Source organism: Terrapene carolina, unplaced genomic scaffold, assembly GCF_002925995.2.
Source record: "Terrapene carolina triunguis isolate 2854851 unplaced genomic scaffold, T_m_triunguis-2.0 Scaffold119, whole genome shotgun sequence".
Taxonomy (NCBI): domain Eukaryota; kingdom Metazoa; phylum Chordata; order Testudines; family Emydidae; genus Terrapene; species Terrapene triunguis.
The window spans coordinates 435,464-451,948 of record NW_020664470.1 but is presented as its reverse complement, the minus strand read 5'-3'; the positions used below and the strand labels follow the sequence as shown (position 1 = coordinate 451,948).

The window sequence follows — 16,485 nt, the reverse complement described above, 5'->3', positions numbered from 1 at the left end:
CCTGAAGGCGATGCTACAAAAATTCCTGGGGGACGACCCCCGCCAGTGGGACAAGTACCTGCCAGCACTCCTCTTCGCCATACGAGAGGTGCCACAAGCTTCCACCGGGTTCTCCCCATTCGAGCTCCTCTATGGGGGACAACCCCGGGGGATTTTGGACCTCTTGAAAGAAACCTGGGAGGAGCAAGAGACCTGGGTCAAAAGTTCGGTCCAGTATATCCTCCATTTGAGGGACTGGCTTTGGCAACTGTCACCCAGGCCAGGGAGAACCTGTTACAAACACAACACAACTAGAAGGGGATGAAGATGAGGAACTTCGAGCTGGGGGACCGAGTTCTGCTGTTACTGCCCTCCTCCGAGTCTAAATTATTAGCCAAGTGGCAGGGACCATTCGAGATGGTTCGGCGGGTGGGGCCCGTTGATTATGAGATCCAGATGTCCGGACGATGAAGGGACACCCAAGTACACCACGTAAACCTGCTGAAGGCATGGAAGGACAGTGAGGGTTTTATGATTGCCCCATATCCCCCAGAATCCGAACTTGGGCCCTTAGCCGGCAAGTATGAGGAGTCAGGCATGGTAGCCATTGGCCGAGAGCTCAACCCTACCCAGCAAGAACAGATACGGCAGGTAGTAGCCACTTTCCCCACGGTATTGTGCGCTCAACCGGGAAGAATGACGGTGCCCAGCCACAACATCGCCACTATCCCTGGCCAAAAGATGAGAGAGAACCACCGCCCGCTCCCTAAGAAAATGTGGGTGTAGAGGGGTTTGGCCGGGGCTCGTCCCTCTCCGGGGTGGCGAGGAACCACACCACCTCACTATATCCATTCAGTAGGGTCGGGGAACTAGTCTGGCTGCGGGTCTCACGCTGCTGCAGCAGTAGAGGCAAAACAAATAGTTGCTCATGCCCGGTTGGCGGGCAATAGCGAGTCCCATGCACCAGTCCTCAGACAGTAGCTGAGCAGCTACTATCAAACGAACAGGCCCGGCCCTGGGTCAGGGCAGGGCAGTAAAGAGTCAGTGGATCAGGCCCCAGGCAGGGGCTGAGCAAACAGTTATATTCATCAGGCCCAGGTCCTGGGTCAGGGCGGGGCGGCAAAGAGTCAGTGGCTCAGGCCCTCAGGCAGGGGCTGAGCAAACAGGTAAATTACAGGCTCTGGCCCTAGATCAGGGCGGGCAGTAGAGAGTCAATGGCCTTAGGCAGGGGCTGGGCAAACAGTTTTAGAACAGGCCCTAGCCCTGGGTCAGGGCGGGGCAGCAGAGAGTCAATGGCTCAGGCCCTCAGGAAGGGGCTGAGCAAACAGGTAAGCAACAGTCCAAGGTCCTGGTTCTGAAGGGCCTGGGAGAGGGGGAGACTGCCACCCACACGTTGGGTAGCAGGGGGGACGCAGGCCCACCTGCTCCACTGCAGCAGCAGAAGGCCTGCTGCTGTGTCAGTGGGGATCCTGGCTGCAACACACTGGCATAGGCTCTGGCAGTGCTGCGGCCAGAGGGGGGTCGGCTGCCCCCAGGCTACTTCTGATTTCCACCTCTAGAGGTACCTGCAGTTATACGGCGTCCTCCAAGGGGTCAAGCATCATGGGCTCATAGGGGTAACTTGCGAGCGGCAGGCTTGACAGCTCCTCCGGGCTCTGGTCGGCATCAGGCATCAGCTGGTCTGGCCAGTCCTCTGGTCACCCGCTGATTGCCGGGATTTCCCAACTGGGAGATAGGCCACAGGCATCTGGCCTCTCTGGCAGCCATGTCTCTAATGATCTCTGGGGTTGGGCTTTTGTACTTCCTGTCCTGCGCCTTGACCTCTGGGGTCGGGTGCAGGGTTCACTGGCTCCGCCCACTTTGGTGTCTGGAGAGGCTCGTGCCTCTCCGGGGCGGCGGGGAACCACACCGCCTCACCACAGTGGGAGACCATGTGGAAAGAGTTGGAATCGATGTTAACCCTGGGAGTGGTGGAAGAATCGACGAGTGAGTGGAGAAGTCCCATAGTGCTGGTCCCCAAGCCAGATGGCTCAGTGAGGTTTTGCATCGACTTTCGCAAAGTGAACGCTGTGACAAAGTGGGACTGTTCTTAATGTTTCCTCTGAATACTGTGTGGGTGCCTCAGTTTCCGCTATGCATTTCTTAAGTCTCTAGGCGGTGGGGAAAGACCAGTGTGCATAAATCACTGACACTCTGTCTCCCTGGCAACAAATGGCCAGGGCCCCTTCCCCCCCTGCAAGGAAATAGCTAAAGGTGAACAAAGAGATCAGGTGACCTCCTGGCCCAGGAAAGAGACAAAGCCGAGAGAAGGAGGGGCTGGAGGGGGTTTGAGAGTTGGAGCTACCTGGGGACTAGGAGTGAGGGCAGACGTGGGTGTCTGGCTCTCTGAATCCCATAATGGACCCGGCCGAGGGGTCCCGTTCGCCGCTGTACCTACAAGTTCTGTTTTAGACCATGTTCCTGTCATCTAATAGACCTCTGTTTTACTGGCTGGCTGAGAGTCATGTCTGACTGCGAAGTGGGGGGTGCAGAACCCTTTGTCTTCCCCAGGACCCCGCCTGGGCGGACTCGCTGTGGGAAGCGCACGGAGGGGCATATGCTCAATGCTCCCAGGAGAGACCCAGGAGGTGAATCCGTGTGAGCTTCTTGCCCTGAAGACAGTCTGCTCCAAGGGAGAGGAGGCTCCCCAAAGTCCTGACTGGCTTTGTGGGGAGCAGTTCCAGAGCATCGCCCGGGGACTCCGTGACAAACGCCATCTCTTGCTTTGATGCATATCCCATGCCACGGGTGGATGAGTTACTGGAGAGACTAGGACACACAGAATTTATCTCCACCCTGGATTTAACCAAAGGGAACTGGCAGATCTCCCGACACCTACCTCATGAGCGAAGACAGCCTTTCCAATGCTGTTCGGCCTTTTCCAATGTACAGTGATGCCCTTCGGGTTACATGGTGCTGCGCCTACCTTCCAGCAACTCGTAAACCAAGTACTGAGCCCCCACAGTTTGTACGCCGTGGCATACATTGATGACATTGTCGTTTATAGCCCCAGCTGGGGAGACAATATTCAGCACCTAACCAAGGTACTACAGACCCTGGGCGCCGCAGGTCTCACGGTAAATCCGGCCAAGTGCCATTTAGGACAACGAGAGGTGACTTATTAAGGCTATATGGTAGGATGAGGGAAATTACGCCCCATGGTAGATAAGGTACAGGCTTTGAGGGACTACCCCACCCCTAAATCCAAAAAACAGGTATGGCAGTTCTTAGGGTTGGTGGGGTATTATCGGTGGTTTGTCCCTAATTTCTCAACGCTGGCCACCCCCTTGATGGACCTAACAAAGAAAACAGAGCCCCAGAAGGTCCAATGGATGGAGGAGTGTGAGAACACTTTTCACGCACTCCGAGAACAACTGACCCAGGAGCCTGTGTTAACCGAACTCAACTTTACGAAGCCCTTCATTCTCCAGATGGACGAGTCCAGAGTAGGTATAGAAGCTGTACTGTCGCAGGAGATAAGGGGGAAGACCACACTGTTTTGTACCTCAGCCGGAAACTCTTCCCACGCAAGATGCCCTACTCTACCATAAAACGGGAGGCCCTTGTGGTTAAGTGGTCAGTCGACATGCTGCGGTACTACTTGTTAGCGAACCACTTCTTCTTAGGCCTGGTCTACACTAGGAGTTTATGTCGAATTTAGCGCCGTTACATCGGATTAACTCTGCACCCGTCCACACCACGAAGCTATTTAGTTCGACATAGAGGTCTCTTAAATTCGACTTCTGTACTCCTCCCCAACGAGGGGAGTAGCACTAAATTCAACATGGCCATGTCGAATTAGGCTAGGTGTGGATGGAAATCGACGCTAATAGCTCCGGGAGCTATCCCACAGTGCACCACTCTGTTGACGCTCTGGACAGCAGTCTGAGCTCGGATGCTCTGACCAGCCACACAAGAAAAGCCCCGGGAAAATTTGAATTCCTTTTCCTGTCTGGGCAGTTTGAATCTCATTTCCTGTTTGGACATCGTGGCGAGCTCAGCAGCACTGGCAACGATGCAGAGCTCTCCAGCAGAGATGGCCATGCAATCTCAGAATAGAAAGAGGGCCCCAGCATGGACTGATCGGGAAGTCTTGGATCTGATCGCTCTGTGGGGCGATGAGTCCGTGCTTTCCGAGCTGCGAGCGAAAAGACAGAATGCAAAGATCTACGAGAAGATCTCTAAAGCTATGGCAGAGAGAGGATACAGCCGGGATGCAATGCAGTGCCGCGTGAAAATCAAGGAGCTGAGACAAGGCTACCAGAAGACCAAAGAGGCAAACGGACACTCCGGATCCCAGCCCCAGACATCCTGTTTCTACGAGGCACTGCATTCCATCCTAGGTGCGGCCGCCACACTACCCCACCACTGACCGTGGACTCTGAGGATGGGATATTGTCGACGGCCGGTTCCTCGGACATGTTAGCGGACGGGGAAGATGAGGAAGAAGATGAGGAGGACGAGGCAGTCGACAGCGCTTACAACGCTGATTTCCCCGACAGCCAGGATCTCTTCATCACCCTTACAGAGATCCCCTACCAACCGTCCCCAGCTGTTAACCCAGACACAGAATCAGGGAAGGATCAGCCAGTAAGTGTTTTAAACATGTAAACATTTATTTTTAACAGAACAGGAATATTAACAATATTAACAATGGGTTTTGCATGATTAGTTTGCCCTAGGCGCTTAACGGTTCAGTCCCTGGCAGTGCAACCACTGAAAAAAATCTAACAATGTCCGGTTTAGCATGATTGTTCTGCACAAGCCGCTCTACCATTTAGTCCCTGCCAGTGCAGCTACAGTAAAATCCGGTCTATATGTCCGGGGATAGAGCTGAAATCCTCCATGGACATCTCCACGAAGCTCTCCTGGAGGTAATTGGAAAGCCTTTGCATCAGGTTCCTGGGGAGAGTAGCCTTATTGGGTCCTCCGTAGTAGCAAACATTTCCGCGCCAGGAGACAAGCAAGTACTCCGGGATCATTGCCCTGCAGAGCATGGCGGCATACGGCCCTGGTCTTTGCAGGCTTTCCCGAAGCATCCTTTCTTTTTCCGTCTCTGAAATCCTCATCAGAGTGATGTCGCTCATGGTGACCTGCTTTGAATTAGATAGGGGAATGTTAGTATTGGGAATGCTTGCCTGTTCCTTTACAGAAATGTAACCGGCGGTTTACAGCCACGCGGTGGAGGCGGGAGAGGGGCAGCATACAGGGATCTTTCCCTAAGACAGCCGCGAGGGGGTGAGACAGGGTCAGAGTTCATGCTTGCCAGATTGCTGGCAGCAGGGACTGGCATTGCTTTCAATGTGAAAGGAGGCCAGTGCTACTATTAAAGTTTTAAGCAGCCAGAAGTCTACGGCTTACCATGTCGGCCTGCTACACAAATTCCGGTGTCCTGCCCCGCTTCTCTGATCTGCACTGCAAGACCCCAGGCACTGAATGCGAAGGCTGAAAATTCGACCTTGTCCTGAGTGTGCATGTGATAGGTGCTGTGCATGGTCTTGTTCACAGAGAAAGACTATGTTCTTTGTTCACAACAAAAGTTTTCTTTCAGAGGAATTCACTCCCCTTTTCCCATTCCCACAGCTGTGACTGTCTCTCAACCTAGCCTGGCATCATACTCCCAGAGGCTAGCGCAGATTAGGCGTAGGAAGAAGAGGACATGGGAGGACATGTTCTCGGAACTTATGGGCTGCTCCCGAGCCCAGGCAGCCCAGCAGACCCAGTGGAGGGAGAACTTGTCCCAAATGCACCGATCACACATGGAACGGGAGGAGAGGTGGCGGCAGGAAGACCAGCAGGTGACTCAAACGCTGTTTGGACTAATGAGGGAGCAAACGGACACGCTCCGGCGCCTTGTGGATGTTCTGCAGGACTGGAAGCAGGAGGACAGAGCCCCACTGCAGTCTATCTCTAACCGCCCTCCCCCGCCACCAAGTCCCATACCCCCCTCACCCAAAGTCCAAAGAAGGAGGGGCGGCAGAGTCCATGAAAACTCTCACTCCACCCCTGCAGACTGCTCTAGTACTAGAAGGCTCTCATTCCCCAAAATTTGACAAGTCATTTCGTTCCCGCCTCACCCAAGCCCCCGTCCAAGTTTCACCCCCCAGTTTCATGTTCAGTTGCTAATAAAAAATATGTTTCTGTTAATTACTGTTTCCATCATGTTCTTTTAGAGGAGAGTCTGTCTGAAGGGGGGGAAGGGGGTTGGTAATTGGACAGGACAGTCACCTTTACCAGGGTACAGAGGCGGGGGCAGGTTCAGCAGCAGGGCACACACACATTGCAGTCACTAGTTACCCTGGTCAGTCTGGGAGGTGGTTTTAGTGTTCTGTGGGGGGTGGGGGGGGGGCTCTGTGACTTTGTGGTGGGGGAGGGCAGTTAGAGATCTTATGCAGCGGTCCTTATCCTGGATCACAAAGCCACGCAGCAGGGGATCTGTAACCGTCCTCCCCCTGCCACAAAGTCACATAGCCCCCCCACACACAGAGTCCCGAATAGGAGGGGTGTCAGGCTCCGTTGAAACCACCAGTCCACCACTGCGTAGCCTGTCATTCCTGGAGTTTAGAAGCGTCATTTGCATCATTACACTACACCCGCTCCCCACCACAGTCTGCGTCCCAGGTTCAATACTTTCCCACGAAAACAGTAATAAAGAAAACGGTGTTCATTAACAAAATTGAAGTGATTTTATTTTTAAACGTGTGTTGGAAGGGGGGGAACGGGGTATGTAACTGGAGAGGATACTGAACATTTAATGGGTAAAGAAACGGGGGCAGGTTCAGCTTCCCTGCTCACTCAGGAACCTAGCTTTCAAAGCCTCCCGGATGCACAGCGCGTCCCGCTGGGCTCTTCTAATCGCCCGGCTGTCTGGCTGGGCGTAATCAGCAGCCAGCCTATTTGCCTCAACCTCCCATCCCGCCATAAAGGTCTCCGCCTTGCTCTCACAGAGATTGTGGAGCACACAGCAAGCTGCAATAACAATGAGGATATTGGTTTCGCTGAGATCACAGCGAGTCAGTAAGGTTCTCCATCTCCCCTTGAGATGGCCAAAAGCACACTCCACCACCATTCTGCACTTGCTCAGCCGGAAGTTGAAGAGTTCTTTTTCAGTGTCCAGGGCGCCAGTATAGGGCTTCATGAGCCAGGGCATTAGCGGGTAGGCTGGGTCCCCGAGGATGACTATAGGCATCTCCACATCCCCAAGAGTTATTTTGTGGTCCGGGAAGTAAATACCTTCCTGCAGCCGTCTAAACAGACCTGAGTTCCTGAAAACACAAGCGTCATGAACCTTGCCCGGGCATCCGACGTTGATGTTCGTAAAATGTTCCCTATGGTCCACCAGTGCTTGCAGCACCATTGAAAAGCAGCCCTTTCGGTTGATGTACTGGCTGGCCTGGTGGTCCGGTCCCAGGATAGGGATGTGCGTTCCATCTATAGCCCCACCGCAGTTTGGGAATCCCATTGCGGCGAAGCCATCTATGATGACCTGCGCATTTCCCAGGGTCACTACCTTTGAGAGCAGTACCTCAACGATTGCGTTGGCTACTTGCATCACAACAACCCCCATGGTAGATTTGCCCACGCCAAAGTGGTTCGCGACTGACCGGTAGCTGTCTGGCGTTGCAAGCTTCCAGAGGGCTATGGCTACTCCCTTCTGAACAGTTAGGGCTGCTCGCATCTGGGTGTCATTGCACTTCAGAGCAGGGGACAGCAAGTCACAAAGTTCCAGGAAAGTCCCCTTCCGCATGCGAAAGTTTCGCAGCCACTGTGATTCATCCCAGACCCGCAGCACTATGCGGTCCCACCAGTCCGTGCTTGTTTCCCGGGCCCAGAATCACCGTTCCACAACATCAACATGACCCATTGCCACCGTGATGTCCTTGGCGCGGGGTCCCGTGCTTTCTGACAGGTCTGTGCTACTCTCAGACTTCAGGTCCTCACCGCGGTGCCGTAGCCTCCTCGCCTGATTTCTCTGCATCTGCCTCTGGGAAAGGTGGATGATAAGCTGCGAGGTCTTGACAACGGCCACAACTGCAGCGATGGTCACAGCGGGCTCCATGCTCGCAGTGCTGTGGCGTCCGCGCTGTCACTGACCAGAAAAGTGCGCGAACTGATTTCCCACCGGTGCTTTCAGGGAGGGAGGACGGTAGTGACGGACGGATGATGACAGTTACCCAAAAGCACCCTCAATACATTTTTTTACCCAGAAGGCATTGGCGGCTTGACCCAGAATTCCAATGGGCAGCGGGGACTGCGGGAACTGTGGGATAGCTGCCCACAGTGCACCGCTTCCAATGTCGACGCTTTCCCCGTTAGTGTGGACTCACAAAGTCGAATTACTGTCCTTAGTGTGGACACACATGTTCGATTTTGTAATATCGATTCCACATATTCGATTTAAGTAAAATCGAACTACTCTCGTAGTGTAGACATACCCTTAGTGACTGATCACACCCCCCTTTGCTGGATCAACAACATGAAAGAAACGAATAACCGAATTATGCGGTGGTATTTGTACCTCCAGCCCTATTCCTTTCAAGTGCTGCACAGGCCAGGTAAGGGGAAGGGTGTGTGACGGGGCAGACTGGCCCCACACTGAGACTGAGAGGGTTAACCCTTCCCTGCTAGCAGAGGAAGGCACGCCCCTGAGGCTCTGCTGGGCATTCTCCAACCGGGAGTCAGGTATAAAAGCCTGAAGAGCTGCTCAGTCAGGGCTGGCGGCCGAGGAGGGAAGACGCTCAGTGGTGGCTCCAGCCCAGGAGCAGTTACAACCCTTACCGGGGAGAGCTGAGGAGCCAGGAACCTGGACCAGAGGCTTGCAGCTATTGGATCCCCAGGGAGCACCGGGTGCTGAGGAACCTGGAGACCCTGATGCCACAGGGACTGCTATGGTTGGAGAACTGGTAGGAAGTGACCCAGGGAAGGTAAGGGAGAGGTACCTCCCAACACTATGAGGGCAGCGTGTTTCAGTAGGATTCCCAGCTGACTTGTGGTGGATCACGCCATCACTGACATGGCCCTGGGTCGGAGCCAGGTGAAGGCGGGTGGGCCTGGGCTCCCCTACACGGGGTCACTATAGCCCCCCCCCTTTGCGATGACATAGTTCACCTCCCTTACCTCAAAGGAGATAGATGAACTCTGGCTGCTGGGCCGCGCTATCCCCCTAGGAGAAGAGAATTTAGAGAGACTCCGGCCATTGTGCCACGCTGCTTTAGGAGCGCACTAAAGGGACTCCGGCTGCTAGGCCGCGCTATCCCACCAGGGGAAGAAGATTTAGAGGGACTCTGGCCATTGGGGCACACAGTCCTGACTATCGGAGAGGTAGTATAACCAATGTAGATACAGGGAGGCAGGGTTACCCTCGTGCCACCCTCTCCCCCCTCCAAATCAAAGGAGTTGATGATTTACAAAACCCGCAACAGGCTGGTTGCTGGTATTTCCAATCTTAGAATATATTTCAGTAACACACACATAGCAAACTTCATAACTTCCCATACACTGATAGCACATACAATGCAACAGGATATTAATGTTTTTTGATATTAAGATTTTTGAAATGACACCTCACAATGCACACTTTGTACAAAATCTATCATAGTCATATCACCATGGAAAATATGGGGGGTGCCAGGGTACTGTTTTGGAGCACAGAGTGTCACAGGGACATGATAGCAGTTTCCAAGTACATAAAAGGTTGTTACAGGGAGGAGGGAGAAAATTTGTTCTCCTTAACCTTTGATGATAGGACAAGAAGTAATGGACTTAAATTGCAGAAAGGGCAGTTTAGGTTGGACATTAGGGAAAACCTCTTAACTCTCAGGATAGTTGCCTAGGGAGGTTGTGGAATCTCCATCACTGGAGATTTTCAAAAGCAGGTTAGACAAACACCTGTCAGGGATGGTCTAGATAATACTTAGTCCTGCCATGTGTGCAGGGGACTGGACTAGTCCTACAATTCTATGATTCTATAATAAATATAGAAATAGGGCTCCTGTTGCACTTATATGGTGGTCACCATCTTGGCTGGTACCTTGTGGTTACACCAGGGACCTCCAGAGATAAGGACAGGAGTCCCTGCAGCTTGATGTAAAGAGGCAGGCTCCCTGGGAGGAGTGTGACAGACTCACGGGCTCTGGAGATTGGGCGTAGAGGGGATTTGTAACACACAAAGACCAGTGGATATGTACAAGTGACTTGTGCGGCTGCTTTATCTGAACTGAAATCACCTTGCACGTCCTGGAGGCCTGGGCTGCACAGACATTCCCACTAAACACATGTCATTGTTATTGCAGTTTATTCTCAGGTACACATGGTCACTCAGATTCTCACACTCCAGAAATGTTCATGTAACCCAGGCTAACACAGCGTGGCTCCTTATCCACCTCTAGTGGTCAGAGCTTGTACAGCAGCTTATGATTCTGCTATTGCCTCTGTACTAGTTCACTCAGTGCTTGTAGCATAGGCAGTATGGGATCCTGCTTGAAAATCTACAGGCACTGTGTTCAAGCCCTATGTAGATTCTTTCAAGGGACATTGACCTCTAGTGCCACATAATAGCATACAGCCCACACACACAAACTACTGCACAGCCCACATATACACAAACACACCCTAGTGTGTCCTCATGGAAACACACAATTATGTTCAGGTCACGTACACATACAAAACCACAACCGTGTAGAGTCTAGATTTACACTGGTATAATCAGCATGCAGCTCTAAAGGTTTGTCTGCAAAGTGAGAGGCAAGCCATAACTCACAGCAGTTTGGTCGTCAACCAACAGTATTCATAGATTCCCAGGCCAGAAGGGACCATTTTGATCATCCAGTCTGATTTATTGACCACAAAACTTGGTAAATGGTTCCAGTGGTTAAGAATTTACACCGTATTTGTAGTCTGAATTTGTCTAACTTCAACTTTCTGTCTTTCGATCATATTATACCTTTGGTTGCTAGACCGGAGAGCCCATTATGAAGTATTTGTTCCTGTGTAGGTACTTGTGGACTGTGCTTAAGTCAGCCCTTTACGTTCTCTTTGTTAAGCTGAATAGATTGAGCTCCTTGGTATTAAAACGTACATGTCAGATCCACAGCTCGTGTAAACTGGCATGACAGCATTGGCATCAAGCAGGGCCGGATCCAGGCACCAGGCACCCAAGCTGGTGCTTGGGGCGGCACCTGGAGGGGGGCGGCGGCGCGGCGCTCCGGCCGCCGGGGACAGCGGGGCCACAGCAGGGCTCGCAGCCCTCCCCCCGGCGCTCTGGCCGCCCTCCCCCCGGCCGCCGGGGGGAGAGCGGCTAGCCCCTGCCAGGGCTCGCTGCCCTGCGCTCTGGCCGCCGGGGCGGGGGAGAGCCGAGCCCCAGACGGGGCTCGCTGCCCTGCCCCCGGCGCTCTGGCTGCCGGGGGGGAGAGCCGAGCCCCCCCGGCCGCCGGGGGGAGAGCGGAGCTCGCTGCCCTCCCCCCTGGGCTCTGGCCACCCCCCCGTGGGGGGGGGCGGCCGGAGGCTTTTTCGCCTGGGGCGGCAAAAAAGCCAGAGCGGGCCCTGGCATCAATGGGAACAGTCCCTGGCTGGTGTAAATGGATGTAGCTCCGTTGAAATCAGGAAGCCAGATACCCATAGGGTGTAAATTCGCTAAGCCCTATCAAAGTGAATAGAACTACACTGGTTTGCTAAGGCTCTAGCCCTAAATGTTAAGGTCTCATTATTTTCTCACATATGCCAGTTTTATGCCAGTCTGACTTCTTTGATGCCACATGGGACAGCCTTCCAAGGTGAGCAGTGGGGACAAAAAACCTAACTGACTCCAAGACTGAGCTTGATAAGCTTATGGAGGGGATGGCATGATGAGACTGCTTACAATGGTATGTGGCCCATCGGCAACTACCAGCAGCAAAAATCCCCAACTACTGGAGATGGGACACTAGATGGAGAAGACTGTGAGTTACTACGAAGAATTTTTTCCCAGGTATCTGCCTGGTGGGTCTTGCCCACATGCTCAAGGTCTAACTGATCACCATATTTGGAGTCAGATTGGCAGAGACCCTGGGGGATTTTCACCTTCCTCTGCAGCATGGTGCATGGGTCACATGCAGGTTTAAACTAGTGTAAATGGTGAATTCTCTGTAATTAGAAGTGCTTACACCATGATTTGAGGACATCAGTAACTCAGCCACAGGCTAAGTGCCTATTACAGGAGTAGGTGGGTGAGGTTCTGCGACCTGCAATGTGCAGGAGGTCAGATTAGATGATCACAATGGTCCTTTCTGACCTTAACGTCTCTGGGTCCTAATTTATACACACAAGGGAAATAAGCTCCCATCCTTCCTTTCTAGTGTCCATGGAACAGGTGTAAGTGGTAACACAGTTTAATAGGCATTGCTTGGGCACAGAATGAAAGTCTGATTCTTCCCTCCCATGAAATGTGTGTTAGGGGGCTTATTCCTTCACCCTCTCACTTCCCTGGTCCTTCTCGCATGAACAGAGAGCAACAACACCCGAAGTCCAAAGCCACAAACAATTTGATGTTTATTGGGGTGAACTTCCAGCAAGCATGATTCCAGTTTCCTTCCTCAGTGTCCCCCTTCCCAGCTCTGACACCACAGAGCCATCCCTGTTCCCATTCCCTGTTCCCATTCCCCCTGTCAAGGCTGCTTCCCCACTTTGAACTTTAAGGTACAAATGTGGGGGCCTGCATGAAAACTTCTAAGCTTAACTACTAGCTTAGATCTGGTCCGCTGCCACCACTCTCAATGCTAATTCCCTTCCCTGGGTAGCCTTGAGAGACTCTTCACCAATTCTCTGGTGATTACAGATCCAAACCCCTTGGATCTTAAAACGAGGAGAAATTAACCATCCCCCCTCCTCCCTTCCACCATTTGATCCTGGTGGATCAAGATCCAACCCCCTTGGATCTAAAAACAAGGAAAACCAATCAGGTTCTTAAAAAGAAGGCTTTTAATTACAGAAGAAGGTAAAAATCATCTCTGTAAAATCAGGATGGAAAATAACTTTAAAGGGTAATCAAACTTAAAGAGCCCAGAGGACCCCCCTCTAGCCTTAGGTTCAAAGTTACAGCAAACAGAGGTAAACACCCTAGTAAAAGGTACATTTACAAGTTGAGAAAACAAAGGTAAATTAACACGCCTTGCCTGGCTGTTTACTTACAAGTTTAAAATATGAGAGACTTGTTCAGAAAGATGAGGAGAGCCTAGATTGATGTCTGGTCCCTCTTAGTCCCAAGAGCGAACAACCCCCAAAACAAAGAACACAAACAAAAGCCTTCCCCCCCCCAAGATTTGAAAGTATCTTGTCCCCTTATTGGTCCTTTGGGTCAGGTGTCAGCCAGGTTACCTGAGCTTCTTAACCCTTTACAGGTAAAAGGATTTTGGAGTCTCTGGCCAGGAGGGATTTTATAGTACTGTACACAGGAGAGCTGTTACCCTTCCCTTTATAGTTATGACACCCCCCTTAGCAAAACATGATTCCAATTTCCCCACCCCCATTCCCTGTTCCCATTCCCCCCCTTACTTCCTGATTGACTGCAGACTATATAGTAAAACTTGAGTTCTGCTTACCTATACCTTAACCAATCATTTTACTAAAATTTAACTAACCAATCCTAACATACTGTAACATGGTTATTTAACCAATTATATTCCACCACCTTAATTGGTTTACACCCAACAAAATTAATTATACAGGAGACAGAAACAATTACAGAACCAGACAGAGACCATGCAAATAAACATACAAAACAATACAGAAGCCAGGATTTTACATTTCAGCTATTGATAAGTCAGTTCTTGCCAGACAGGATGCTATTAAACTAAGTTTCCTTTTACATTTTCTAGGCTCTTTCCTTTTTCTGGAGGTGATAGGAATATCAGGACAGAATTGTATTCCTACCAGCCCAATAGCACCTTATTTCCATGTGACTAGTTTGGACTGTGAGGATGTAACCGTTCACTTCTTAGTTTATGGCTGCCTCTGCTGCTTAGCCAAAGGCCTTACTTAGCCTAGGAACAGAGCCTTAGACTGTCCCTTACACATACAGAGAGTGATTTTTATTCTTTCTTTTATACCTCTATAACTAGCTAAGTGATAAGAATACACCAAAATTCTTAAAGTATAGGCCTTTACAGACAGGCCTGAATATATATATCCTAACAATGCACACCAGCTTAACTCCAGGATTGGGTCAGATCTTCTGCTGATGTAAACCAGCCCAACTACATTGACATCAGTGAAGTTAATCTGGATTTGCACTGGGGGCAACTGAGAGCAGAATCTGGCCCACTTCTGCATAAACTGTGTAGTCATGGAAATAAATGACATGGACTGTGAGACAGAAACTGAAAGAGTATTTATTGGAGAAAGACAGACAATTAATTCTTGGTGAATAACCTCCCACCAGTCAGTCTCCTCAATGAAGATTTGATCTCCTTGTTCCTCATGCTGTAGATGACCAGATTCATCATTGGAGGCTGTGACAAAGTAGGACTGTTCTTAATGTTTCCTCTGATTACTGTGTGGGTGCCTCAGTTTCCCCTATGCATTTCTTAAGTCTCTAGGTGGTGGGGAAAGGCCAGTGTGCATAAATCACTGACACTCTGTCTCCCTGGCAACAAATGGCCAGGGCCCCTTCCCCCCTGCAAGGAAATAGCTAAAGGTGAACAAAGAGATCAGGTGACCTCCTGGCCCAGGAAAGAGACAAAGCCAAGAGTAGGAGGGGCTGGAGGGGGTTTGAGAGTTGGAGCTACCTGGGGACTAGGAGTGAGGGCAGACATGGGTGTCTGGCCCTCTGAATCCCATAATGGACCCGTCCGAGGGGTCCCGTTCGCCGCTGTACCTACAAGCTCTGTTTTAGACCATGTTCCTGTCATCTAATAAACCTCTGTTTTACTGGCTGGCTGAGAGTCACGTCTGACTGCGAAGTGGGGGGTGCAGAACCCTTTGTCTTCCCCAGGACCCCGCCTGGGCGGACTCGCCGTGGGAAGCGCACGGAGGGGTATATGCTGAATGCTCCCAGGAGAGATCCAGGAGGTGAATCCATGTGAGCTTCTTGCCCTGAAGGCAGTCTGCTCCAAGGGAGAGGAGGCTCCCCAAAGTCCTGACTGGCTTTGTGGGGAGCAGTTCCAGAGCATTGCCCAGGGACCCCGTGACAGAGGCACTATGGCATAGAGAACAGCCACCACAAGGTCCAGACCTGATGCTGAGCAGGAGGTAGGTTTCAGGTAGGCAAAGATGCCAGTGCAAACAAACAAGGAGACCACAGTGAGGTGAGGGAGGCAGGTCGAGAAGGCTTTATGCCGGCACTGCTCAGAAGGGATTCTCAGCACTGTGTTGAAGATCTGAATATACAACACAATTATATATATATATAAAAGCTTAAGACTATGCACACACTGAAGATGAGAGCCCCAATTTCACTGAGGTACAATTCAGAGCAGGCAAGCTTCAGGAGCTGGGAGATTTCACAGAATAACTGATCCACCGTGTTACCTCCACAGAAAGTTACTGCAAATGTGTTCCTGGTGTGCAGTGCAGAGTAAAGAATTCCACCAATCCAGGCACTGGCTGCCATTTGGACACACGCTCTCCTGTTCATCACTCTCTCATAGTGCAGTGGTTGGCACATGGCAACGTATCAGTCATACGCCATGATGGTGAATAAGGCAAGCTCAGCTGCAACGAATACTATGAAGAGAAAGACTTGGGCGACACATCCATGATAAGAAATTACACTGGTGTTAATGAGGTAATTGGCCATGGATTTAGGGATGGTGACAGAGATGGAGCCGAGGTCTAGGATGAACAGGTTCACCAGGAAGAAGTACATGGGGGTGTGAAGACACTGGGAGTGGATGAGTCATTACACAAACTAAAAACTATTTCCCATGCTAATTTCCCCCCTACTGTTACTCACACCTTCTTGTCAACTGTTTGAAATGGACCATCCTGATTATCACTACAAACTTTTTTTTTCTCCTGCTGATAATAGCCCACCTTAACTCATTAGTCTCGTTAGAGTTAGTATGGCAACCCCCATTTTGTCACGTTCTCTGTACATATATATCTTCCTACTGTATTTTCCACTGCATGCATCTGATGAAGTGGGCTTTAGCCCACGAAAGCTTATGCTCAAATAAATGTGTTAGTCTCTAAGGTGCCACAAGTACTCCTCATTCTTTTTACTGATACAGACTAACACAGCTACCACTCTGTAACTAATTCATGTTTTAAATGGGAACGCTAAATAATTAGGCTGACCAATACCTAATCAGTAGATCAGACAACACAAGATGTTGCGCAGAGGCCTACACTTTGGGTATGTGCTTTCTTATTCATCTCTATAAATAAATAATGCAGATAGTGCTGTCACTGGATTCTATGGCATTCCACCACCTGTGTGGTTTAGAGGTTGTTAAGGTTCCTCCCCCACTTTGAACTGTAGAGTACAGATGTGGG

The 16,485-nt window shown here is 51.0% G+C and overlaps 1 pseudogene; it reads right to left on the bottom strand.

Moving 5' to 3' along the window:
* Nucleotides 1-3,410: 3,410 nt before the first annotated feature.
* On the bottom strand, nucleotides 3,411-15,856 carry LOC112123090 (annotated as a pseudogene).
* Between the last annotated feature and the right edge of the window lie 629 nt (nucleotides 15,857-16,485).